The sequence below is a fragment of the Tursiops truncatus genome, chromosome 6, assembly GCF_011762595.2.
Source record: "Tursiops truncatus isolate mTurTru1 chromosome 6, mTurTru1.mat.Y, whole genome shotgun sequence".
Lineage (NCBI taxonomy): Eukaryota > Metazoa > Chordata > Mammalia > Artiodactyla > Delphinidae > Tursiops > Tursiops truncatus.
The window spans coordinates 72,363,892-72,388,537 of NC_047039.1; the positions used below are offsets into that span (position 1 = coordinate 72,363,892).

The 24,646-nt window shown below is 41.9% G+C and overlaps 1 protein-coding gene and 1 long non-coding RNA gene across 8 annotated transcripts in view; one reads left to right on the plus strand and one right to left on the minus strand.

Annotated features, from left to right (window-relative positions):
• PRUNE2 (prune homolog 2 with BCH domain) overlaps positions 1-24,646 on the minus strand; it is a 375,414-nt gene that overhangs the window by 53,977 nt on the left and 296,791 nt on the right. The window lies entirely within an intron of this gene.
• Positions 9,507-11,053, plus strand: LOC117312638 (uncharacterized). Of its 2 annotated transcripts, none has more exons than XR_012332565.1 (2): positions 9,507-9,651; positions 10,643-11,053. It is a non-coding gene; the product is annotated as an uncharacterized lncRNA (long non-coding RNA). The 2 variants fall into 2 exon arrangements; XR_004527014.2 differs by lacking the exon at positions 9,507-9,651 and adding an exon at positions 10,285-10,538.

Genomic DNA, 24,646 nt, shown 5'->3' on the forward strand with positions numbered 1-24,646 from the left:
TTGGCTCCACGTCGCCATCTAGAGGACGGATCCAGAACTGTTTGCTGGGCGGTTTTATAAACATTATCGCTCTTCACCAAATAGTTCTGGCTCTCCGCCTTTTGTCCTCCTCTGAAATTAGGGTGGCCATGTGACTTGCTTTGATCAATGAAACGAGGGCGGAAGTGGCAGGTGTCACTTCCGGGCAGAAGAATTAGGACCAAGTGTAGGTGCCACGTGCTGTTCCCCGCTTTGGTGCCTATGGAGGAGCTCAGAACAGGGGCTGGGAGGAGAAGAGCCCCTACTGGATAAAGATCGTTGGATATATGAGCAAGAAAGAAATCTTTTTGTTTTGCCCTGAGATATTGGGTTTCTCTGTTACCACGTGCTAATCCAGCCCATTCTGAGCAGTACAGCTGTTTGTTTTGAAGGGAATATCTGACTGGCACTATGCCCTGACTTGGATTACCCAAATCAGGGCATTTCCCACATTCTCAACCCAGGCTCAGGGTGATGATAAACATCTTCTTGTCTAGGTTTGCTTAGCATATAGGAACATTTTTCTAAATGAGGACAAAGCTCAGAAGACCACCAACTGCTTTTCAAGCATTCTATAAACTTGAATATGAACATAGCACCTTCATGGCTTTCTCATAGCCACCTAGCCCTTGTCAATTTACTTAATATTTTTCTTTAAATTGACTTAAGTTTGTTTTGAAAGGAAGGTTTGTTATCACTGTATATAAGGAAACTTAGAGTCACTCACCTAAAATAGTCACATACATTAAATATAATCAAAATAAAACAATGCTATTAAATTCAAGCTAGAAACCCCTGGGCTCTCCCTCTGAGACTTTTCTTTATTTGCTAAAAAAAAAAAAAAAAAAAAAAAGAGGGATCAGAAAGTGGCTGGCAAGGTGTAATGTCATTTATCATTATAAATCCAAAGAAATGCTATATAAGACAGAACACCCTAAAAGTAATTAATACATTTCCAAACTTGAAAGAGACTGGGGGAAATCCCCAGGTGCTGGAAATAAAGAGTTATTCTAGAAAGCTGATGAAAGGTAGCCTGCAGGATTTTGGACTGGACATAGGCCTTTGGGCCCCACAGGAGAAGTGACCTCCAGGTGCTGGAAGAAACGCCTAGACCCTGAACTGCTAAATAAGGCCGTGGCCCTTAAAAAGCGGCCCTCTTAATGAAAGAGGGATGAGAACAAACTCTATCCTCTGGCCTTGGAAAGCACAGTCTGCCTGGAATCTTGGGTGGAAAACTAAAAGCAACCTATGAGAATTAGAGACACTGCTTGTATGCCAAGTATGTCTTGATTTATATTACCTGAATGATGGAGGAAACGCAAGTCAAAAGATTAAAATGAAAATTCACCTAGGACCATTGAAAGCCTCGAGTCCTAGGGTTCCAAAAGAACCAAATACGAAACCACTTAATGGTGCTACTTCTACTATCTAGGATTCACTGGAAATCCACTTAGGAGAAAGAAAAAACCCTCTGAAAGGTGAACCCACACCAACACCCTCACCCACGCCCACCAAACTACTAACTAAACTACGGAAAAACACTATGGGGGATTGCCAGCAGATGCTGTAAACAGAAGAACTAGCAATAAATCTTTAGAAAAAACACAAAAAGCAATATGAAAGAGATTATAATAATTAAAGAATAATTTTTAAAACTTCGTGGTGTTGAAGCACTGAGATTTGGGGTTGTTTGTCATAGCAGGCAGTGCCATTTACCCTGAGCAGCCATGCTGGCTAGAAAAGGGAACATCTAGGGCTTCCCTGGTGGCGCAGTGGTTGAGAGTCTGCCTGCCGATGCAGGGGATGCGGGTTTGTGCCCCGGTCCGGGAAGATCCCACATGCCGTGGAGCGGCTGGGCCCGTGAGCCATGGCCGCTGAGCCTGCGCGTCCGGAGCCTGTGCTGCGCAACGGGAGAGGCCACAACAGTGAGAGGCCCACGTACCGCAAAAAAAAAAAAAAAAAAAAAAAGGAACATCTAAAAATAATAATGCAGAAGTGTTGATGATAAAGTGATATAAAAAGAAATATCAGAAAAACAATAGCCACAGGAAAGCAATTGTCACAATATTAGTAGCAAACAAAATAGACTTCAGGCAGAAAAGCATTATTAAGGCTTAAGAAAGTTATTACTTTATGATAAAAAGAGGAATTTCTCAGAAGATATATTGACCCAGAGCCAATATGCTTTTAACAACACAGGCCAAAAAATCGAATATAAATTATAAGGAGAAATTAACTTCATGGGGGGAAATTTGAATGTCTCAAGAATTTAGGAATCAATCTGAAAAAATGCATAAAGATACAGAAGATCTGAACAAAGTACTAACATAGCTTGGTCTAATGGACAGATCGGCACTCAAGAAAAATACACAATTTTTTCAAACTCATGAAAACTATGTAGAATGTCTTGTAAAATACCAAAAGTCAACATTGCGTGTACCTTATTTTCTGACTTCAGGGCCATATATAAGAAATCAATCATAAAAAGACTGTGGAAATTTAAAAACACATCTGTAAGTAAATGAACAATAAAGCCCTACGTGTCAAAACTTGTGAAAGCAGCTAAAGAAATTCCTAGAGGAAAATAAATAGCCTTGAACTCAGATATTAGAAAAGAAAATGGATGAATTATCTAAGGGCTCAACTCAATCGAGAAGTTGGAAAAAGAACCGTGCTCCTGGGTGATTCAGTGCTATTTATACTGAATCTGGGCACCCCTCTAATCACAAATACCACCAAGTGGGGAACAGTGACGTAAATAGAATCTTCCAATTTGAGAATGGATCCCATGTATATTAGTAGATTTTGTGTCTCTGGTACTTCTGCTTCTTAATAAAGAAACTAGCGCGCAGTAGCACGGCGGTCCTGACACCAGAGTAAAAGATCAACTGAAAAAGGAAAATTTTGGGACCTGGTTATATGCACCCTCTTGAGTTTAGACCAGGTACAAAGGTAAGCCCATTCTACATTGTATATCCTTCCAGCATTTATGAATCTGGAGGGATTTAACTGTTGTAGGATTAGCTTTGTCCGAGATCAGTTTCTTTTTAATAGCGAATGAGCAGTGAACCGAGACTTAGCGCACACACAACACTTCTAGATTCTAATGTTTCCTGGCGGGCATGCACACCCAGCAGCAGGCAACAGCCCTTTTAGGGAATAATCATTCTTATAAGACTGACCACTAAAAAATACAGCTCCATAGAAATAGGGTAGCAGGTTAAGGATGTTAATTGTTCTTTAGAAAAATACCATATGGTTATGCTGATAAATTTTGGGAAATGATTACATAAAGAGAGAGTTCCCTTGTGACAGACTTCATAAGTCACTTTCTCTAGGAGTGGAGATAAAAATGAAAAGAAAAAAAAAAGAAGAAACAAAACCTTTCATGAGGTGCTTGCCTGCTTTTGTTGAGTACATAAATTAGCCCTTTAAAGACCAATGGTTGGAGAGTTGCCATTTCAGGATTCTTGTCTGATAAAGTAGGCTGGACAATTTAAGATAAGGATACATGCCACCCTGTGTGCCCCAGGGCACTTATCACATTACTCAACTGGGAGGCAAGGCAGAGGCACTGGGGTTCACACTCAGGTTAATCCAGCTGATACCCAGGAAAGGATGGGCGCTTAGGTCCCACAACAGGAAGCTGGGTTTGAGCCCATGAAATGAGGCTCTTGTCAACAATTAGCTACCCCACTGGGCCTCACTCACCCTAGAAAAGATAAGTGTGGTGACTCCTATAAGTCAGCCAGCTGAGGCAGATAAGGAAGGGGGTGAGAATAGGGAAAGGAGATGACAAAAAACTAAAGGAACACAAGCACTGGGCACTCACCCAGTTACCACCTTCTCTAGGGATTTTGCAAAACCCCACAAACCACAGCCATCTGTTCTCATGTTCTCAGAGGAGAGAAACATTATACAGTCTCCTTACACAGGGCTGAATTCTCAAAATCTGCAGGTAGCAAAAATCACTTGCTGTCCAAATGACCCTTGAATTATAGCATATGTCGTTTGTATAAAATCCTCTGTAGTAAACCTTATGAGCCCTAAAGTTTGAGGAACACAGCAGGAATAGAAGGAAAGCCTAAATAGCATTTCAAACATTTCTTTTCAGATAATAATTCATTAAATCCTTGGCCGTGAACAGGGCTGCATGGAGAATTCTACCTCTTGCCTGCAGGGTATATATTATTCTCTTTTTCACATGTTTTCTAAAACCTTAAGACATATCAATACTTGTTACTGAGAAGATTCAATTAAATGGCATAATCTCACACTGGGAAGGGGCATATACTTGGTTCTGAAGCGAATCTACAGTTCATAACGTGGATTACTCACAGGCATTTCCAATTCAACACGTACAAAACTGAATTCAGCATCTTCCTCTGCACAGATCTGCTACATCCTACATTCTCTGTGGTAGTTTTAAAAAAGTGTCCTCAAATTCTTTGACATTCCTTTCAAAAGTTGGAGCCTAACACCCCCCCTTTCCTTAAGTGTGGACTGAACTTGGTGACTTGCTTTTAAAGAACAGAATAAGGTAGACGTGACAGTGTGTGACTTGTCAGACTAGGTCCTAAAAAGCACGTGGCTTCCTCTCTGCTCTCTCTTGGATCACTCACTGTGGGAGAAGCCTGCTGCTGCCATGTCCTAAGGATGTTCAGGAAGCCCTATGGAGAGATCCAGGTGGTGAGGAACCAGGGCTTCCTGTAAAAATCCAGGAAGGAACTGAGGCCTCCTGCCAATAGCCATGCGGGTGGGTCACCTTGGAAGCAGATCCTCCAGCCCCCATGGAGCCTTCAGATGACTGATGTCTCGACAGCAACTTCATAAGAGACCCTGAGTCAGAATCACCTAGCTAATCTGCTCTTAAATTCCAGACACAGAAACTGTGAGAGAAAAAATGTTGTTTTAAGCTGCTAAATTTCGAGATAATTTATTACACAGCAATGGTCAGCTAATACCTTCCCCATCCCGGTGAATGTCCCTACCAATCACCTGTGAGCTCGCAAACCCCAAACTGGCAATCCTTCTTAATTTCCTTCTTTTTCTAACATTCCTTCCCAATCCAGTTGACCATCCTGACTATCCAGTCTTATACATTTGCAACCTCCTCTCCTCTTTATTTTCACTGCTAAGACCTTAGTTCAAGTTCATTTTTTCCTTGCAGAAACCTGTTTCTGATTTTACTCCCCACCCCCTTCAAATTGCTCACTCAGTATCTAACGATCTCAATCTAACCTTCTTGTTTCAGTCCTTTCATGTCCCCACTGTCTCAAGGGAAGGGTCCTGGCTCCAGAGAATGGCTCACCAGGCTTCACGGTCTGGCCTTCCAGGCCGAACTCGAGCCTCCTCTCCCATCGCTCACTCCCCAGTTGGTTCTTGCTTGTCTTCTAGAACTCAGCTTAGACATCTCAGCCCCACCCCACACAGCTGGGTCAAGTCCAACAGTACCCTGAGCTCACATTAAATGGGTATTTTTCATGATTTACAACCATCTATTCCTAACTTCTCTGGCCCCACCCTCCCCATTCCTCCCCACTCTCATCCCCCCTCCACACATGCACACAGAGGTCCTTGAAGGCAGGCACTCCCAGTGCTTAGCAGAGGGCCTAGCATGTGGTGGAGGGGAATAACTAACTATTGAATAAACACCCTTATTTAGAGACGGGAGGATGCCCTACTTTTCTAGCAGAGTGTTCCTCATAAGGTCTCACCACATATTGGAACTTGACCACTCAAATTGTCTACCAACAAATTACGTTTGATAACAAGTTAAGCTTTCTTCAAAACATAATTTAGAAATGCGAGGTGACTCTTACAGAAGTCATATCACAAAGGAGTAATTGCTCTAAACATAATAAGGTGAAGTTCACCCAGTGTAGAGTTTACAGTGCCCTCTTCCACAATGACAAAAGCACCTCTCAGATGCTATCAGGAATGACCCGGTGCAGGGCGGGGGCGGGGAGGATGGGCATGTTAAGTAAGGATGAGGTTCTTGCGAAATGAGGCGGAGGAGGAGTGGACAACCGTTTGTCTTCAGAAATGAAGAGTCTTTAGGGCGAGAGTCAGCAGCTCCTGTAGGATGACCAAGTGACCAGAGTCTCAGCACAGACTCCTGCAGCCCTGCCCACCCTCCACTTCAGCAGCTCAGCACCTCCTGGAATTTCTCTTTTGTGCTGACGAGTCTGTAGATACCTCCCTGCCCTCCCATCCTGCCCGAGGGGATATGCTCACAAGGATTCCTCTCCCCAGCAGTGCAATGCAATGGCTGCACTGCCTTGGTTTTACTTCCCCTCAGTCGCCCGGGAGTGTGGACAGTCTGGCACCAGAAATACAAACAACAGGGCCGTACAGAGCCACTCTTCCAACTGCTGCTCAAGCAGTTATATTTGTTGATCCCTAGGGCATGGCAGGGGAGTTAAGTCTTTGACTTCTCTAGAGCTGGGGTCGGCAAAGTTTTTCTGTAAAGGGACAGATACCAAATTTGTTATGTTTTGCAGGCCACACAGTCTCTATCATAACTACTCAACTTTGCTGTAGCACAAAAATAGCCGTAAGATATGTAAATGAATGGGCGTGGCTATGTTCCAATAAAACTGGGTAGAAAAATAGGTGGCCAACTAACTAGATTTGACCTGGAGGCCATAGTTTGCTGACCCCTGTTCTAGATGAAAACAACTTGAATACAATTTCATTTCTCAAAAGGGAACGCTCTTAGACTGTTGGTGGGAATGTAAATTGATGCAGCCACTAGGGAGAACAGTATGGAAGTTCCTTAAAATACTAAAAATAACATTTCTCCAAAAAAGAAATACAGATGGCCAACAGGCACATGAAAAGATGCTCATCATCGCTAATTATTAGAGAAATGCACATCAAACCTACAGTGAGGTATCACCCCACATCAGTCAGAACGGCCATCATTAAAAAGTCTACAAATACCAAATGCTGGAGAGGGTGTGGAGAAAAGGGCACTGTCCTACACTGTTGGTGGGAATGTAAGTTGGTGCAGCCACCGTGGAAAATGGTATGGAGGTTCCTCAGAAAACTAAAAATAGAATTACCATATGATCCAGCAATCCCACTCCTGGGCATGTATCTGGACAAAACTATAATTCAAAATGATACATGCACCCCTATAGTTCATAGCAGCACTATTCACAATAGCCAAGACACGAAAATAACCTAAATGTCCATCAACAGAGGAATGGATAAAGAAGATGTGGTACATATATACAATGGAATATTACTCAGCCATAAAAAAGAACGATATATTGCCATTTGCAGCAACATAGATACAACTAGAGATTATCATACTAAGTCAGAGAGAGAGACAAATACCATGTGATATTTTTAATATGTAGAATCAAAATATGACACAAATGAACCTATGTATGAAACAGAAGCAGAGTCACAGTTATAGAGAAAAGACTTGTGGTTGCCAAGGGGGAGGGGTTTGGTGGAGGGATGGAGTGGGAGGTTGGGGTTAGCAGTGCTTTTATATATAGAATGGATATATAACAAGGACCTACCTACTGTATAGCACAGAGAACTATATTCAATATCTTGTGATAAACCATAATGGAAAAGAATATATAAAAAAGATGTGTATATGTGTGTGTGTGTATATATATATGTATGTATGTATAACTGAATCACTTTGCTGTACAGTAGTAATTAACACAACATTGTAAATCAACTATACTTCATTTAAAAAAAAACAACTAAAAATAGTTACCACTCCTGTGCATATATCCAGAAGAGACAAAAACTCTAATTTGAAAAGATACATGCACCCCAATGTTCACAGCAGCACTATTTACAACAGCCAAGACATGGAAACAACATAAATATCCAATGACAGATGAATGGATAAAGAAGATGTGGTGTATATATATATACACACACAATGGAATCATAGCCATAAAAAAGAATGAAATAATGCCATTTGCAGCAACATGGATGGAACTAGAGATTAGCACACAGAGAAAAACGAATCCCATATAAGTGGAACCTAAAAAAATAATACAAATGAACTTATTTTCAAAACAGAAATAGACTCACAGACATAGAAAACAAACTTGTGGTTACAAAAGGGGAAGTGGGGGAGGGATAAATTAGGAATTAGGGAGTAACAGATACACACTACTATGTGTAAAATAGATAAACAACAAGGACCTACTGTATAGCTCAGGGAGCTATATTCAATACCTTGTAATAACCTATAATGGAAAAGAATCTGAAAAGGAATACATATATATATTCAGATATGTATATATGTCTACATATATATATGTATATGTCTGTGTGTGTGTGTGTGTATATATCTGAGTCTCTTTGCTATACACCTGAAACTAACACAACATTGTACATCAACTATACTTCAATTAAAAAAAAAAAGGGCTTCCCTGGTGGCGCAGTGGTTGAGAGTCCACCTGCCGATGCAGGGGACACAGGTTCGTTTCCCGGTCCGGGAAGATCCCACATGCCGCGGAGCGGCTGGCCCGTGAGCCATGGCCACTGAGCCTGTGCGTCCGGAGCCTGTGCTCTGCAACGGGAGAGGCCACAACAGTGAGGCCCACGTACCACAAAAAAAAAAAAAAAAAAAAGACCTTGGGGGAAGTATCTAACCCAATCTTTGAGCGCTTGTTGCATTTGTCTCTTCCGGAGATAAGAGTGCTTTGCACCATTTTGCCCTCAGCTTTGAACCCTAGTTGTCTATTTCACTGAATAAACTAAAGGAAACATAGTCTAATTTAATATTCCACTAAAGGAATTTTTCCACTCAAATAATTTATTATTTTTTTGAAAAAGTATAAAGGATAATCTAAATGCTCAACAGGGGAGTGATTAAATATAACATGAAATGCATCACTGTATATCAATGCAAAAAATTTCTAAATGTATTGACATGGGATGGCATCTAAGATATACTTAATAAATCAAATTACAAGGTGGTATGTTTAGAATGATGTAATTTGTATAAAGTTATGCACATTTATACATATGTTTAGGCACAGACAATATCTAGAAGGAATAGAAATTATTAATTTCTATTAATAATTTAATTAATTAATAGGGGCTATGTATAGGGAGCAGTTTAGGGAGAAAGGGATTTTTTCACTTTTTATTTATTTACTCTTCTGTGTTTTTTCAATTTTTAAAATACCAGCATGGGCAACAGTTTAAGTAAAGAGGTAATTTAAATATAATAATATTCTCTAGGAGTTTCTAGAAATCCTCACTTGGACAATTTCCAGCTGACATTAGAAATAATCAAGTGCTTCGTTAGTAGTAATTTCAGTTGTTTATCAGCAGCAATAGTATGCTGTCACGTCCCACTGCCGTAGTATCAGGGCTTTCAATGTTTTCCAAATTAAAGTAGGGAGGAGCAGGCATAGAAAGCTGAAATATTAGCATCACTGAAGAAAGGGAGGAGTTTAGCCTTTGATAAGCGGGCCTTGGCAGAGGGGCGGCTACCCCCTCGGGCCACATGTCTGTCATTTCCTTTCATCCTCACCAGTATCTTCTGAAGGTCTGATCTCTGCAAGCCAGGGGGGATATTAAAATAAAGAAGCCACAGCCACTACCTGCTCCTCTTGGCCACTGCTGATTCATTTATCTTTTGCAGTAGGTTGTTTTAAATTTATCGAATTCTACACTTTTGCAGTCTGTAGCTGCACTCTATCTTTTAATAGTTTCTCTTTCCAATCGTCTGTTCTTTTCACTTTGGTTCCTTTTACTGTCTCTTTATTTTCTTAGATTTGCTGCTTTCTGTTTTTCAGTTTTGAATTTTGTTTCCTAAAACAATATTTTTCTAGGTTCTGAAAATTTTACCATTTCATTTATGTTCTTTTTTCCTTAAAGAAAAACAACCTCCTTGATTCTATGTAGTATCTCTCTGTCTTTATACATTTGAAATAACATTGTGTGTTTTGGTTTTTTTCTTAAATAAATTTATTTTTTATTTTTGGCTGCTTTGAGTGTTCGTTGCTGCGCGCAGGCTTTCTCTAGTTGTGGTGAGCGGGCTTCTCATTGCGGTGGCTTCTGTTGTTGCAGAGCACAGGCTCTAGGTGCGTGGGCTTCAGTAGTTGCAGCGCATGGGCTCAGTAGTTGTGGCTTGTGGGCTCTAGAGAGCAGGCTCAGTAATTGTGGCACACAGGCTTAGTTGCTCCACAGTATGTGGGATCTTTCCAGACCAGTGCTCGAACCCGTGTCCCCTGCATTGGCAGGAGGATTCTTAACCACGGCACCACCAGGGAAGTCCCAACATTGTGTTTTTGATTGCATCCTTTTAAGGCATCATTTTCTGTTTGCTGTTTGCCAGATGAAGAAACTGGGGCAGAGAATGAAAACATTTTCATCTGGATGAGCCAACAGTTGGCTCCTAGAAGGTCAGCTGGTATCCTGTGCCCCACAGAATCCCTGGGGAGCTGAGAGCACTGCCTGGCAGCTGGCACCCAGTGAGCTTTTGTTGAGTAAATACATGCTGGAAGCTCCAGAATTCTGTGCCTTCGGTAACATCACCCCATTTTTATTTTCTGTATTTCCTTCCTGGTGGCCCAGTTGCTCCTTGCTTTCCTCGAGCATAAAGTTCCTTTATCTTTTCATTCCCACACAGTCCCTGGCTGTGGTTGAAAATGGAGTCACCTCTTGGACCCCGGGGACCCCAGGAAGCGGGCGTATTTCTGGAATCTACTCCCGCTATCAGCTCCCCATGAGCTCAGGCCTGTGACTGACAGGGACAGACACAGAAACGGACACATGAGGAGGACTTGTGCCTGAGGGTTCCAAACCGTCCTGCTGGCAAAAGACACACAGAAGGGGTGCTTCCGGTCATTTGTTTAAGCCAGCGCTTCCCAAAGCCTGCGCCCAGAGGAGAGGGTCTACAGACCCTGAAGGACAGCTCTGTACCCAGTGAGCTTGGGAAACACCGAATAGCCTGCCCTCCTTTTGGGACTTTATAACGCATGTGAACTCATCATAGACTCTGAGATGTTCTACAGAAGGTAAAAATGTTTGATTTTGTTTACCTTGTTTTTGACCAAGGTATCTTTTTTTCTTCTTTTCCCTTCCTTCCCTCCTTCCTTCCTTTCTCTCGTAACATGTTAATACAGAACAAAATTGGGGAAGCACAGCTCAGAGGTATAACCCAGTGAGATGTGTGGGCCTCTCTGTACATCTGCACATCTTGGCCTACATCTACCAAGAGTCTAACAGATGCAGCCTGAACTCCTATATGCTTTTTCTTCTTCCATAAAGAGTACAGGATAGCAACTAAAGTCTCAGACTCTGGAGTCAGATCACCTGCACTTGAATCCTACTCTGACCTTTTTAAATGTGTGACATTAGGTAAGATGCAGAATTCCCCTCTGTGTCTCAGTTTCCTCATCTATAAATGGGGAAACTATCAATACCTACTTCAGGGGCTGTTGCAAGAATTAAACGAGTTGATTTAAGTTAAGGGTAGAGAATACTGCCTGGCACATTTTAGCTGATGCTACAGGAGGGTTAGATATTGCTGCTGTTATTTTTTCAGTAATTCTGCTAAAAATTAGAATAGAAAAGTGGTTTTCAAAGGCAGTACCTCAGGTCACAAGAGCATTTTTTTGCAGAAATAGAAAACTCCATCCTAAAACTCATATGAAATTTCAAGGGGTCCCAAATAGCCAAAACAATCTTGAAAAAGAAGAACAAATATGGATGTCTCACACTTCCTCACTTCAAAACTTATTACAAAGCTATAGTAATCAAAACAGAGTGGTACCACCATAAAGACAGAAACAAAGACCAAGGGAATAGAATAGAGAACCCAGAAATAAACCTACACATATATGGTCAAATGACTGACAAGGATACCAAGACCATTCAGTGGGGCAAGGACAGTCTCTTCAACAAATGACACTGGGAAGGACTTCCCTGGTGGCACAGTGGTTAAGAATCCACCTGCCAATGCAGGGGACATGGTTCGAGCCCTGGTCTGGGAAGATCCCACATGTTGCAGAGCAACTAAGCCCAGGCGCCACAGCTACTGAGCCTGTGCTCTAGAGCCCTCGAGCCATAACTACTGAGCCTGTGTGCCACAACTACTGAAGCCCGTGTGCCTAGAGCCCGTGCTCTGCAACAAGAGAAGCCACCGCAATGAGAAGCCCGTGCACCGCAACGAAGAGTAGCCCCCGCTTGCGGCAACTAGTGAAAGCCCACGCGCAGCAACGAAGGCCCAATGCAGCCATAAATAAATAAATAAAATTAAAAAACAAAAACAAATGACACTGGGAAAACAGGATATCCACATGCAAAAGAATGAAGGTGGATCCTTACCTTACACCATATACAGAAATTAACTTGAAATGGATTAAAGACCTAAAAGTAAGACCTAAAATTATAAAACTCCTAGGAGAAAACATAGCGGGGAAAGCATCATGACATTGGATTTGGCAATGATTTCTTGGATGTGACACCAAAAGCACAGCCAACAAAAGCAAAACTAGATAAACAGGACTACATCAAACCGGAGGCAGAGTTGGCTGCATACGCAACTCCAGGGCAGCTCTAGAGTCCCTAATCCCCATTCCTGACCCTTGTTCTTATTTCCTCCCTCTTGCGATGGTTAGGGTGTGACAGATCTAGGTTAGCTGATGTCTTGGCAATGGGAAAATTCTGAATCACACTTCAGGTTTCAGTGTTCTTTGGGGACTCTGGACTCCCTTAGATCCCCGATTCAAAACTGAAAAGAAGTTCCTTCATACCTCTATCCCCAACCTTATTCTCCTGCAAGGAGTTTCTCCTTAGACTTTCAGACCACAGACAACTAAGAAGAACCAATGCTCACAAATAGGGAGGCAAGGTGGGGTCAACAGGATCAACCCCCCTCTGCCTCTTATTAACCATGTAACTGCGGTAAAGTTAGCTGACCTCCCTAAGACTTAGTTTCTTCATCTGCAAAATGAGTATTACACGAGGAATAGCGTGAGATTTCAAAGATAATGAGTAAAGTGTTTGGCAAAAGTTCTACTATTTAATATTACTCTTACTATTATTAGAATATTTGGGGCTCAACAAGGCCTCCCATATTCACCGTGAATCTCCAAGGTGGTCGTGGAACCCCTGAAGTGACCCTTAGACTCAACATTTTCTTTTTCCTAGAAAGCCTGTTTATTGATTATTCTCTCCATGTATGTTTTAGTAAGTGGTGATACTCTCGATCAAGGAATCCATTATTAACCTAATTTTCTAACGGAGGAAGAGGTAAAAGATACTTATCACCTTCTATGGAATCTATCAACTTAAGACCAAAATTAACAGCAATAAATTTGGAAACAGTAAAATTTTTGGTTTGTATTTCATTGACGGTACTGCTGTTTCAACCTTATAAAGTAAAGCTGGGGTTTCCCTGGTGGCGCAGTGGTTGAGAGTCCGCCTGCCGATGCAGGGGACATAGGTTCGTGCCCCGGTCCGGGAATATCCCACATGTCGCGGAGCGGCTGGGCCCGTGAGCCATGGCCGCTGAGCCTGCGCGTCCGGAGCCTGTGCTCCGCAACGGGAGAGGCCACAACAGTGAGAGGCCCGCGTACTGAATTAAAAAAATAAAATAAAATAAAATAAAGTAAAGCCGTCTGCTTTCCAAATTCCAAAAATTAACATACTCCCCCCCCCCCAACCTTACCATACTAACCAGTGCCCTTTGGTTTCTTTAGGACAAGGAAGGGTTAAAGGGTTGATTATGGATACACAGCTTTGAGTTGGGACCTTTCACACATTACGAATCACACCGAGTGGCCATTTACTTTACAGAGCAGTTTAAAGATTACACAGTAGCCAAATTAACTTGTTCCACCCACCCTGCTGGAGGAGAAAAAACCCAACACCCAAAAAACTACTTCACTTGAGGCATGTGCCTGTAGACTCAACACTGAAGAATGACAAATGAAGTGTGGGGCTGGTCCACAGGAATTCCCAGCACATTCTCTGTTACGGGCTGGATTCCTGCCCCCGCCTCCCAAATGCATGTGTTGAAATCCTAACCTCCAGTACCTCAGAATGTGAGTGTACTTGGAGATAAGGTCTTTAAAGAGGTAATTAAGTTAAAATGAGGTCATTAGGGTGGGCCCTCATCTGATATGACAGGTGTCCTTATAGGATGAGATTAGGACACAGGCATACACAGAAGGAAGACCAAGTGAAGCCAGGGGTGCAGACAGCCATCTACGAGCCAAGGAAAGAGGCCTCAGAAGCAGCCAATCCTGCCGACACCTTGATCTCAGAATTTCATCCTCCAGAATTGTGAAAAAAATGAATTTCTGTTATTTCAGCTACCCGGTCTGTGGTACTTTGTTATGGCAGCTCAAGCAAATGGATACAGTATCTGATCTCCTTCATCAGCACAGTTTCAAGGAGGAGAATCTCGGCTCTGGGAGGAGTATATCAGGCCTTCCGTTCTTCCTTTCTACTAGAAAGCCCTTCTACTGCTGCCTGACAGATCTGGCGGGAAGGAGAGAAGCCCACATCGGGTCCCTCGCGGCTGAAAGAAGCCATCACCTGTATTTACACATGCCCCACTGTACAGTATAATCACATTCTATGAAGCCAATTTATGAGACTTGATTAATTTCGTACTCTCCTCAGGGATACAGTCAGTAATCGTACAGCTATGCCACCTTCACAGGGAGAGCTGATTCTTTTAACTATTTCTTTTACATTGGTATGTCTTCATTGTATAAATGTAGACAGCTATTTAGGGAAAAAATGTGCTTATCTTTTTAAATAATTGCTGTTCACAGAATTATGGCATTATATGGGATTCCAAGACTCTGGTGTATGACTCACATTTTCTAGTTACCAGGTCCCTGCTGGTAAATAAAAGTTAGTATTGGGAAATAAAATGAACAGCCTAAGACCAGCCACCTACGACCAAGCAAATTAGAAACAAGCCTTGAGTCTATAACTGTGAAGTGCATGAAAATTTTGGTTGGAAGTTTCTCCTCGTAAATTCAGTCTCAGTTGTATCAAGAACATGATTCAGTTATATCAAGAACATGACCTGTGATCGTCCCTGAACTTAGTCTAATCAACAAAGAAAACTTCCCCACAGCTAGCCCAGGAATGGGGCTTTACTCCATCCCAAGCTTTCTTTCTTTCAGTTATCAATACCTTTCCAGAGATCAATAATCTCTCGCTATCCTCTCATCTCCATTGTACCTGCCCTCCTAACCGATCTTGTGCACAACTGCTCTCCTGAGATCACATGATGTTGGCTTTACTCCTGTTTTGTTTTAGAAAGAGCTATTTCTAGAACTTCCACCTTCATCAACCCTTTCCTGGGTGTTTCTGGGAGTTGGGCATAGAAAACCGTAATTGCTTAAGTGGCAACATTTTTATTCTCTTGCTTCATGGGCAATGGTAGCTTTATGAATGGGGTTTCCGTATTGGATTTGGACAGCAGTAAATCCTGTTTTTGAGGGCACTATAGGAAGCCTATGTTCCTTTCTGAATTTTTGGATTGGAGGGACTTTGAGAGATCTCTGTCTCCAGGCAAAACTACCCCTAAACAATTCTGATTATCCCCCCTAGGGTTTCCAAACCAGTTTCCCATAAGCCTTGATAGATGTAGATTCTCTGGTACTCACTGTTTGTTTCCCAAGTTAGTATTCTTTCAGGTAGGAATTTAACAAACGGTTCAGTCCTAGAACCACGTGGCAAGTGTTAGTCTGGGGGAGGGTATATTACAAAGAGAATGGTTCAGACACACATTCTGCGTGTGTCTGAGAATTTAAAATCTAGGAGAATAAAGAGGAAAAGACATAGAAGTTCACACAAAACTGTGGGGTAAAACCCATGAGTGATAATCATGGAGTTTCAGAGATAGGAGTAGTTCCTCCACATGTGGGCAGAGTGGATAAACCTGGAAGTCTCCAGACAACAGGTAGCAGTTTTGGGGCTGGATCTTGTGGATAGGCTGGGGAAGGAGTGAGGACAGATTACATCTGAGCTCCCTTGTTCCCCTTCTCCCTTCTTTGTCCCCAGCCCCCATGCCCACTATCAAGACTCATTCTGATTTCTACTCTATGAGTCAGAATCTTCTTGGCACTTGTCAGGGGCACCATTCGGCCTGATCCCTGCCCTCAAAGGGCCACTGCCTAGGAAGGAAGGGGATGACTGGAAGAAAAAGTCACCATCCTCTTTACATCCCACTCCATGAGGTCCACCTCAGTAGATCTAGAGGCTTGCAGCCCTGCGCTCTTGCTAACAATGGAAGCGTCGTCATAGAAACCATGGCCGGGCGTTGGGACCGTGACCCGGTGCTGACTAATCAGATGTGGATTTAGCTTTCTGAAAGTGCTCCTGCCACAGTTGAGTCTATCTTGTTCAGATGAGAGAGCTTCATGCTTTTGTCACCTTGCTTATATTAACTTATATCGAGGGCAGCAAGGCTGCAGATTCTCAGTCATGAGGAATGAAACGATACCCCATCACAGGGTGCGCCAATTCTTCACTAGGCACCTCCTCAGAAGATTCTTATCTCCCTCAGCTTTCAAGCACTATGCCTTTCTTCCACATCTGCAGTTCTGTAATTGCCTCTCTTCTTTCCATCCTAGCAGGGTCAGTCCATTCTATTTCAGGTGGACTACCCCCTCTCCTCTTGCCTCCCATCTCTCCCACACCATCGCTAGTCTACTGCCAATCCAAACCCTCAACTCATAAAACACTGGCTTCCCACTGCCAACACATTTCATAAAAATTTCTTTGACCCTCAGGGCTTTCCACCATTTAGATCAATCCACCACTAGCATCCCCCAATGCTCTACCTTTCAGACAACATGAGCTTCTAGTTTCCCAAGTCTTGTTGACAGTTCTCTTCCCTCTCTTGGTGTATATTCCCTTCTGCTGAAATATTCCTTCCCCCAACTATTGAATCCACCTCATCCATGAATCCTGTATTTACTTCTCTACAATAAAGGAGGAGCAAGGCTCTCCCAACTTGGAGGTCCCAGAGCCCCTCAGTTCCACCTCTTATGGAATTCACTTTACTCCGCCTTTTGCAAGCCATTTGTTTTGCCTTTGTATCACATGCAGTCTTTAGGGGTAGATAGCATCTTGTTCATAATAAATGCACAAGCTCTGAGAATACAGTCCAGTTCCATTTCCCCCAAATTTCTAAGGGTCGTAAAGGGATTAGGAAATGCTACCTTACCCTTAAAATAGAAGAGTAGTAGCGGTTTTTGTGTTTTTTTTTTTTAAGCTTTGAGAAATGTAAATGCATGGGCCAGGTTTTGCTAAGGGCTTTTCAAAGGCCTGGGGTGAAAGGAAATAGCATGAGATCAAGAGCTGGCCACCTGGGTTCTGATCCTGGCCCAGCCACTGACTGTGACCTTGAGTCAATCCCTCACTCTAACTGGAGCTCATTTGCTTGCTTATAAACTGAGGAAGCGAGTCAAAATGAATTCTACAATTTGTTTCGGCTTATCTTACCGTAGCAATCGAAACTCAGGATGCAAGAATAATACGGAGAATCACACAACTATCAAAACCCCAGGCAAATGGCTTAACAGAGCCTTCAAATGATCATGGTGTTCAGACAGGGGTATCCATTCCTGCCTCTTCTCCTGCAACCCTTTTGCACACCTATCCACCACTACCCCATGACTCCAGCCATTATTAATCCAGAAAAAAGCTGTACCCAAATGTTCTTCGTCAACTCTGATACAGACAGGATACCAGGGACAGAATGTCCTTCACTACTTTCCCCTCTGCCCCTTCTCATCCCTTCCCCTCTCCCCCAACTATCCCACTGACTAGAATGGATAAGGGATTGAGAACTCATCCCAAATTCAAATACTACTCTAGCAGGAAGTTGATTTGAGTAAAGCCACCGTCTGCAAAATCTTGGCATGTCAAAGCAATTCCAGGCTAGCGAAGAAGAAAAAAATAAGCTTTTATTTGCTGTAGGTGAACTCAAGCTTTCCTGTCATAACCTATATCGAGTACCTGAACCTATGTGCAAACCCCGCACTGTCTTCTAGCTTGCTAGAAAGTATGAAATCTAAAGGTCAAAAAAGTATCATGATCCTTTATTTAATAAGAGATAAATCCTTCCCTGAGTACAAAGACATTCGAGAATGAAAAACCAAATGGAAATTCACTGGAAAGTACCAAAGAGAGCCCTAACCATTGGGAAAAAGTTAATTTGACTTCTTGTTAATAGGAAGGAGAATCTGGCTCATTACCCTTAAGCACCTATGAAGCTTTAGATCTTATTTAGGATATAAAGGGTAACTTTGCATTACAAAGCGAAATCTCCTGGGGATGTTTAGGTGCTGCTGACTGTGCATGACAACAGCCAGTCTTGTTTATTTGTCTTTGAGTTGCAGAGCAAGGTCCGAGCCATTTTAAAGTACAGAGCTTTCACTAGCCTGCATAAGTATAATTTATTGATAGAGGTACTCCCGGAAAGGCACTTTTTTTCTCCCAGATAATGTCTCTTTAAATTAACAGAAAGATCATGGATCATTTTTTTTTAATTACCAGGAAGTTTCATCTAATAATTCCAGTTTTTACATTCTGTGAATATTACCAATTATGATTTTAAGAAGACTTTCATCAAATGAACATTTTGAAGTGGGCTCATTCGGTGGTAGCTTCTATTTTTCTCTCTAGGAGGGGGTCGGGGGACCATCTGGTGGGAAATGAGCCCAGAAGCTGTGCTCGAATAGCAGTTTACATAAGATCCGCAGCACATTAACAGTTCCTATGCAAGAAGGGGGGCAGTTTATAGAGATGATGTCCCCCTTCCCCCTTAAGTCACCATGACAGGTGATTTGCCATGACACTGATCTCAGGCAGAATCACACTTTAAATCACTCCTTCTAGATGGGAGTCTTGTTTTTTTTGGTTTCCACAGAGGAATTCCATAACCTATGTATTTCTTGTTTGAAATTAACCAGGTGATAATTTTTTTCTAGTTTCTCACATAACTTAGTTTCTCAGTAAAATACTGATATTCTCTAAGTAGCGTATCCTGTCTCGATTTTGAAAAAGCAATAGAAAACAACATAAGCCCATTTTTGAGGATGACCTATTTCTGCAGCTTGGAACTTAGGGAAGGTTTAAAGGTTACAAGATTCATCAGAAAAAAAGAGAAATGTATGTTACTAGCTTCAATGACTATTAGCAATAACATAAAAAATAAAAATGCCACTGTACCAGGGCCACTCTGCTTGTCAAATAATCCAAACAGACATTTCAATACCCATCAGACGAGAGTCCTAAACGGTTTCCCAACTGTCATTTTTTTTGATTTTCTATCTCCATTTTCATCATAGACATAAAGGAATAAAAAATGTTTATAGCCGTGCAGAATCTGTTTAACTAATTACCTGGTCACCAAGGGAGGGGCAGGAGATAGCTTACAGGACCACAAGCCCTTCCAGTAAGAGATGATACAGAGTGAAATGCAGCTGCCAGCTGTCACTTGCGAGGGGCTGGGCAGAGCTCTGCATCCTGTCACCCCCTTCCCTCTCCCCCTCCAACTTCCCAGCTGCAATAGCCCAGTCTGTGAAAGCAACACCCTCCATTGCAATCCGACCTCCCACAGCCCATCCTCCTAAAGCCGCACCGGGACCCACCTACCTTCTGAGGACAGAGCAGGCTGGAGAGTGAGAAGAATGCTTGGTTACTGCCCTCAGCATCCCCTGTCTGGAGCACTTAACTGGAAATACGGAGTCGCCTCCATTTTCTGGTCACGTGATCACGGGCACATCTAAATAAGGACGATCACCTGCCTCTCAGATCTCCCAGTGAGCCCATCACCACCGCTGCTCTGCTCCAGCTGGGGGATGGAGCTGGGGCTGTGAAGAGTTTCTTTTGGGGAATATAAAATACTCTTTCACGCAGGTTGTGGAGTCAGAAATGCCCCTTGATTTTTGTGTCTGCTCAGGAAAACTGCTGTCACTCCTGTTCCTGAGTGAGACTGGATGTGAATGGGCTCAAAGCACAGATTGGAAGGAATTTAGTTCCCCTGAAACCTCTTTTTTAAAAAATCCTGCAGCTTCACGGCACACCCAGTGAGATGGTGGTGTAATTATTTTCATTTCATAGACAGTGGTTAAAACCCTAATAAAAATGGACTATGGAAGCATAGCAAGATAAATAAAGAAGTCCAGTTGGAGATTCTAGAGAAAGTTAGGATGTTTGCCCAAGATCCACACAGCTTTGACTACTGAGAAATAAAGCCATGTGACCAGTAAGCATTCAGGCTCTGGAGTCACAAGGCCTGAGTTTGAATCTAACTTCCGCTACTTATTAGCGAGTTTGGACCAGTTACTAAACTGCCTGGTACCTCAGACTGCTGACTCACCAATGGACAATACTAACAATGTTACTTTAAAGCAAGATAACTTAGAGATTTTAGAGAGACTGGGTTAAAATAACTCACCATAAAGGTTAGCTACTATTATTAATTCTAAAAATGCCAACAGAAATATTTGATGGAGTTAAGTCAAATGAAATGTGAATGAAAAGCTTACATACTAGAAAAGCGTACATTGATTAGTTTGATCTTCAAAGGAAAAGAATACGTTATCAGACAAATCAAACAAAGACTTCTGATCATGAGCAGGCAAAATGTCAATGTGAAAAGTAACTACAGGCACCATCCTCAGAACTACGTTGTTAGAAATCCCATATTATATGACCTTTTTCCTTTTTTGGCGGGGTAGTGGGTAGGTGGGTTGGGGAGGGCGCTATGGTGGAACAGGGGGATGTGGCAGTTTTCAGTAACCTCCGATTGAGCTAACTCCAAGAAAACAGGAAAGTGAATTACTCAGCAGAGAACCTGGCCACGGTAAATACTTAAGAAATGTTAGCTCCTATTCTTAAAATGAAGGGCACGCCTCGTCTTCTCCATGGCTGTGGGGCTGGTGAGGGGGCAGTGGGGAAGGCAGAAGAGGAAAAAGTGAATTTTTCTCTACTTAAACTAAAAGCCTACAAAATTCTTCCAAATTATAAGCAGTTATGAAAATAATTTCTCATGTGCTTTCTATCGTTCAGCAATGGAGAATTCGGGGTGGGGCCATTAGGGGGTCATGACTTTTTCAGGGTTCAGCAAAAACTTAGTACCGTTCCTGAAGCCAAGATGAACCAGAAATCGGCAGGGGAAAATAGATGGCTTCAGAGCTGGTTGTACCCTGGGTGTCCAGGGTGAAGGCTAAACATGGGGTCTCTTCTTTGTGAAGTGTGGCTCATTAGGAGTTTCCCTCCTCAGGTGGAAAAAAGTAGCAGTTGGAGCTACAGAAATAGGAGTCACATGCTGTAGAACAGACACTGTAATTGAACCTACCCTTAATATCTGCTTTAAAAGTCAACAGTTGAGAGAGAAAGTGACTTATTGTCATCAGGCCAATCATAGAATACCTTCAAAACATTTAAGTAGCATTTCATTAAATGGGGAAATATGGGACATCTGTTAACACCAACGATCCTTCCTCTTGTCTTACAGGATGTTCTCTCAGACATGTTTTGTCAAGGCAAAATAGCTCAGCTCAGTGTCAGCTGGGCCCCTGAGGAAATATACTATCTTATTCATCCCACTGAAGCAGTTACAATTATTAAAAAAAAAAAAAAAGAATTCCTATTTAAATGCAATAAGTAGCATCCTGATTATTACATGGACGAAAAGGGCATGGTAGATGTCAATCCAGGGGATTTTTATTCTGTGAGAGCCTAATACTTTCAAATGATCATTTAATGAATTGAAGTTTAAAAAAGCAAAAATAAAAAAAGTCTTTGAAGATTATGTATGGTCAAGTACTACTGGAGTTGATGATTTAACAGATGATTAAGTAAACAGAATAATTTTTTCTCTCTGGAGATTCAAACTGGTATAAAGCAATGGATAACAAAGGCAAAACAAAAAACAAAAGAACCAAAACAACTGAACAGGCACACCTGTTTTTCTCCATGAGGCTGAGTGAAGTGGGTAACAGCACTCTAAGCAAACTGAAAGGCTGTAAGAATCTTGGAAACACTATAATGAAGAAGAAATGTACCAGAACACTAAAAATAGATAACTATGGTCTCAAATTTCAAAAGAAGGGGAAAGATGGATTTTGCAACATTAGAAAAGATGCATATTCCTGTTATGAACTGAATGTTTGTGCCCTCCCCTCAATTCATCAGTTGAGCCTCTCCCTGTGTGATGGTTCATCAGTTGAGCCTCTCCCTGTGTGAGGTGGGGGGCTTTGGGAAGTAATTAGGATTAGGTGAGGTGAGGAGGGTGAGGCACTCATGAGTGGAATTAGCGCCCTTATAAAAAAACCCAGAGAGCTCTCTCACTCTTTCTACTATTTGAGGATACAGTGAGAAGTTGGAAGTCTGAAACCTGGAAGAGGGCTCTAACCAGAACCCAACCATGCTGGCACCCTGATTTTGAATTTCCAACCTCCAGGACTTTGAGAAATAAATTTGCATTGTTTGTAAGCCACCCAATCAATCTATGGTAATCTGTTATAGTAGCCTGAACTAAATCACTACCAAGCTAAATCTAGCACATCTCCCTCGGAAGAGGAAGAGTAAACACCAGTAATTATTTTTATTAAAAGCCAATTATGTTGGACGAACTTGACTTTCTTTTCCATTCCTTCAATCAGGTGTCTTTATGAGGTGCCTCAACATGTGGCAAGGGTTGCTCTAAGCACTAGGGGTACAGCAGTGAACAAGACAAACCAAATGTCTGCTTTCCTGGAGGGTCCATTCTCGTGTGTGGAGACACACACGACAAAATCAATTAAACAGATAAACAGATCTTTTCAGACAGAAAAAAAGAAAAAAAAGTGGTAGGAAGAAAATGAAGCAGGGCTGTGGGATGGAGCACAGTTCTCAGCCTTGGCACTGCCGGCCCTTGGGGCTGGATAATCCTGTGTCCCGCGGGGCGCTCTTGTGATTGTTGGATGTGTAGCAGCATTTGCGACCTCTACCCATAGATGGCAGTAGCATCACCCGAGTTGTGGCAATCAAAAATGTCTCCAGGTATTGCTAGACGTCCCCTAGGTGGGAGGGGCAAACAAGAATAACTAGTTCTTGAAACTAGTTATTGAAAACTAGAATAACTTGGTGGTACAGTTATTGCTACTGTAGATGGAGCAGTTATAGGAGGTCTCTCTGGGGAACCCCAAACCATGAGAATAAGCCAGCCATGTTAGGAGAGTTCTAGACAGAGAGTTACAGCTGGCACTAAATCACTAAATTGGAAGAGTCTGGCGGGCAAGACTGAGGGCTGGTAGAGAGAGTGGTCTTAGTGATCACAGACGTAAGCAGCAACTGGGGGACACAGGGCCTTAGAGACTATAGTTAAGAATAAGAATTTTATTGCAAAATAAATGAGAAGACATTGGAGGGTTTTAAAAAGATAGGTAGCAAAAGAAGGATATTCTCATCTGAAAGACTCACTCAAGCCAGTGAATGGAGAATGGACTGTAGGACCAGGTTGGCAGGATGGAGACAGGAGTCTGGTTGAAAGACCCACATGGGCTGCCCAGGGCAGGGCTGCCACATAAGGTTGGGTGGATTGTGTGTGTACTGGGTTGATGGTTTATAGATAGGAAACTGGGGCTCAGGTAAGTAGTTATACTCAGCTAGTTACATTATAATAAAGTTGAGAAGGAGGCCACCTCCAATATGGTTAGATGAAAGATCCAGGTCTGACAAACAATTCCAGTCTCCAATTTCTCTCTTGCCCTGGAATTGGAAGTTAGCAGTAGGGAAATGTATCATGGCACTCCATGAACTTGTAGTTCAGTTATGGACATGTTGGCAGAAGTAAATGGCGATTGGTGCTCAGTGGCAAAAACAGGGACCTCTGAGATAAACAGAAAGAACACGAAACATACGAACAAGAAGAAAGCCAGTATAGCAATATTAATATCAGGGAGAAAAAAGGGATGAAAGCAAAATTTAATAAAGTAGAAAACAAGCAAACAAAAACAAAAGGAAAAGATTAACGAAAGCAAATCTAGTTATTAGAAAAGACTAATAATATGAACCCATCTCTAGAAAGATTGAACAAGGAAAAAAGAGAGACGATACAAATAGATAATATTAGGAATAAAAGAATTATATAACTAACTACAGATATAGTAGAGATTGAAAACTAGTAAGAGAATATGAACAATTTTATTCCAAAACATTTGAAAACTGATGAACAATTTTCTAGAAAAATACTAAATAGCAAAGTTGATGCAGAAAGAATTAGAAAACCTGAACAGACCAGTAATCATTAAGAAATCACATTACTAGTAAAATATCTATCCCCCAAATAAGGAATAGGCACAGACAATTCTATAAATATTACCTAATTCTCACGTATTAGAGAAACCCCTTGGCTTATACAAGTTATTCTGAAGAACAGAAGAAAAGGAAGACTCCCTAGTTTGTTTTATGGTGTCAGTAACAACTTTGATTCCTAAACCAGACAAGAGCTTGTGTGATGAAGGAAAATCATAGGCCAGTGTCAATTAGGAAAATCTAAATTATTTCCCATGGTAGAGGGAAACTAAATACTGCACTAAAGTTTCTAAAATTCACCCATCTAAATGACTTCACCATCCCCCTTTCAATTTATATTTGACTTTAA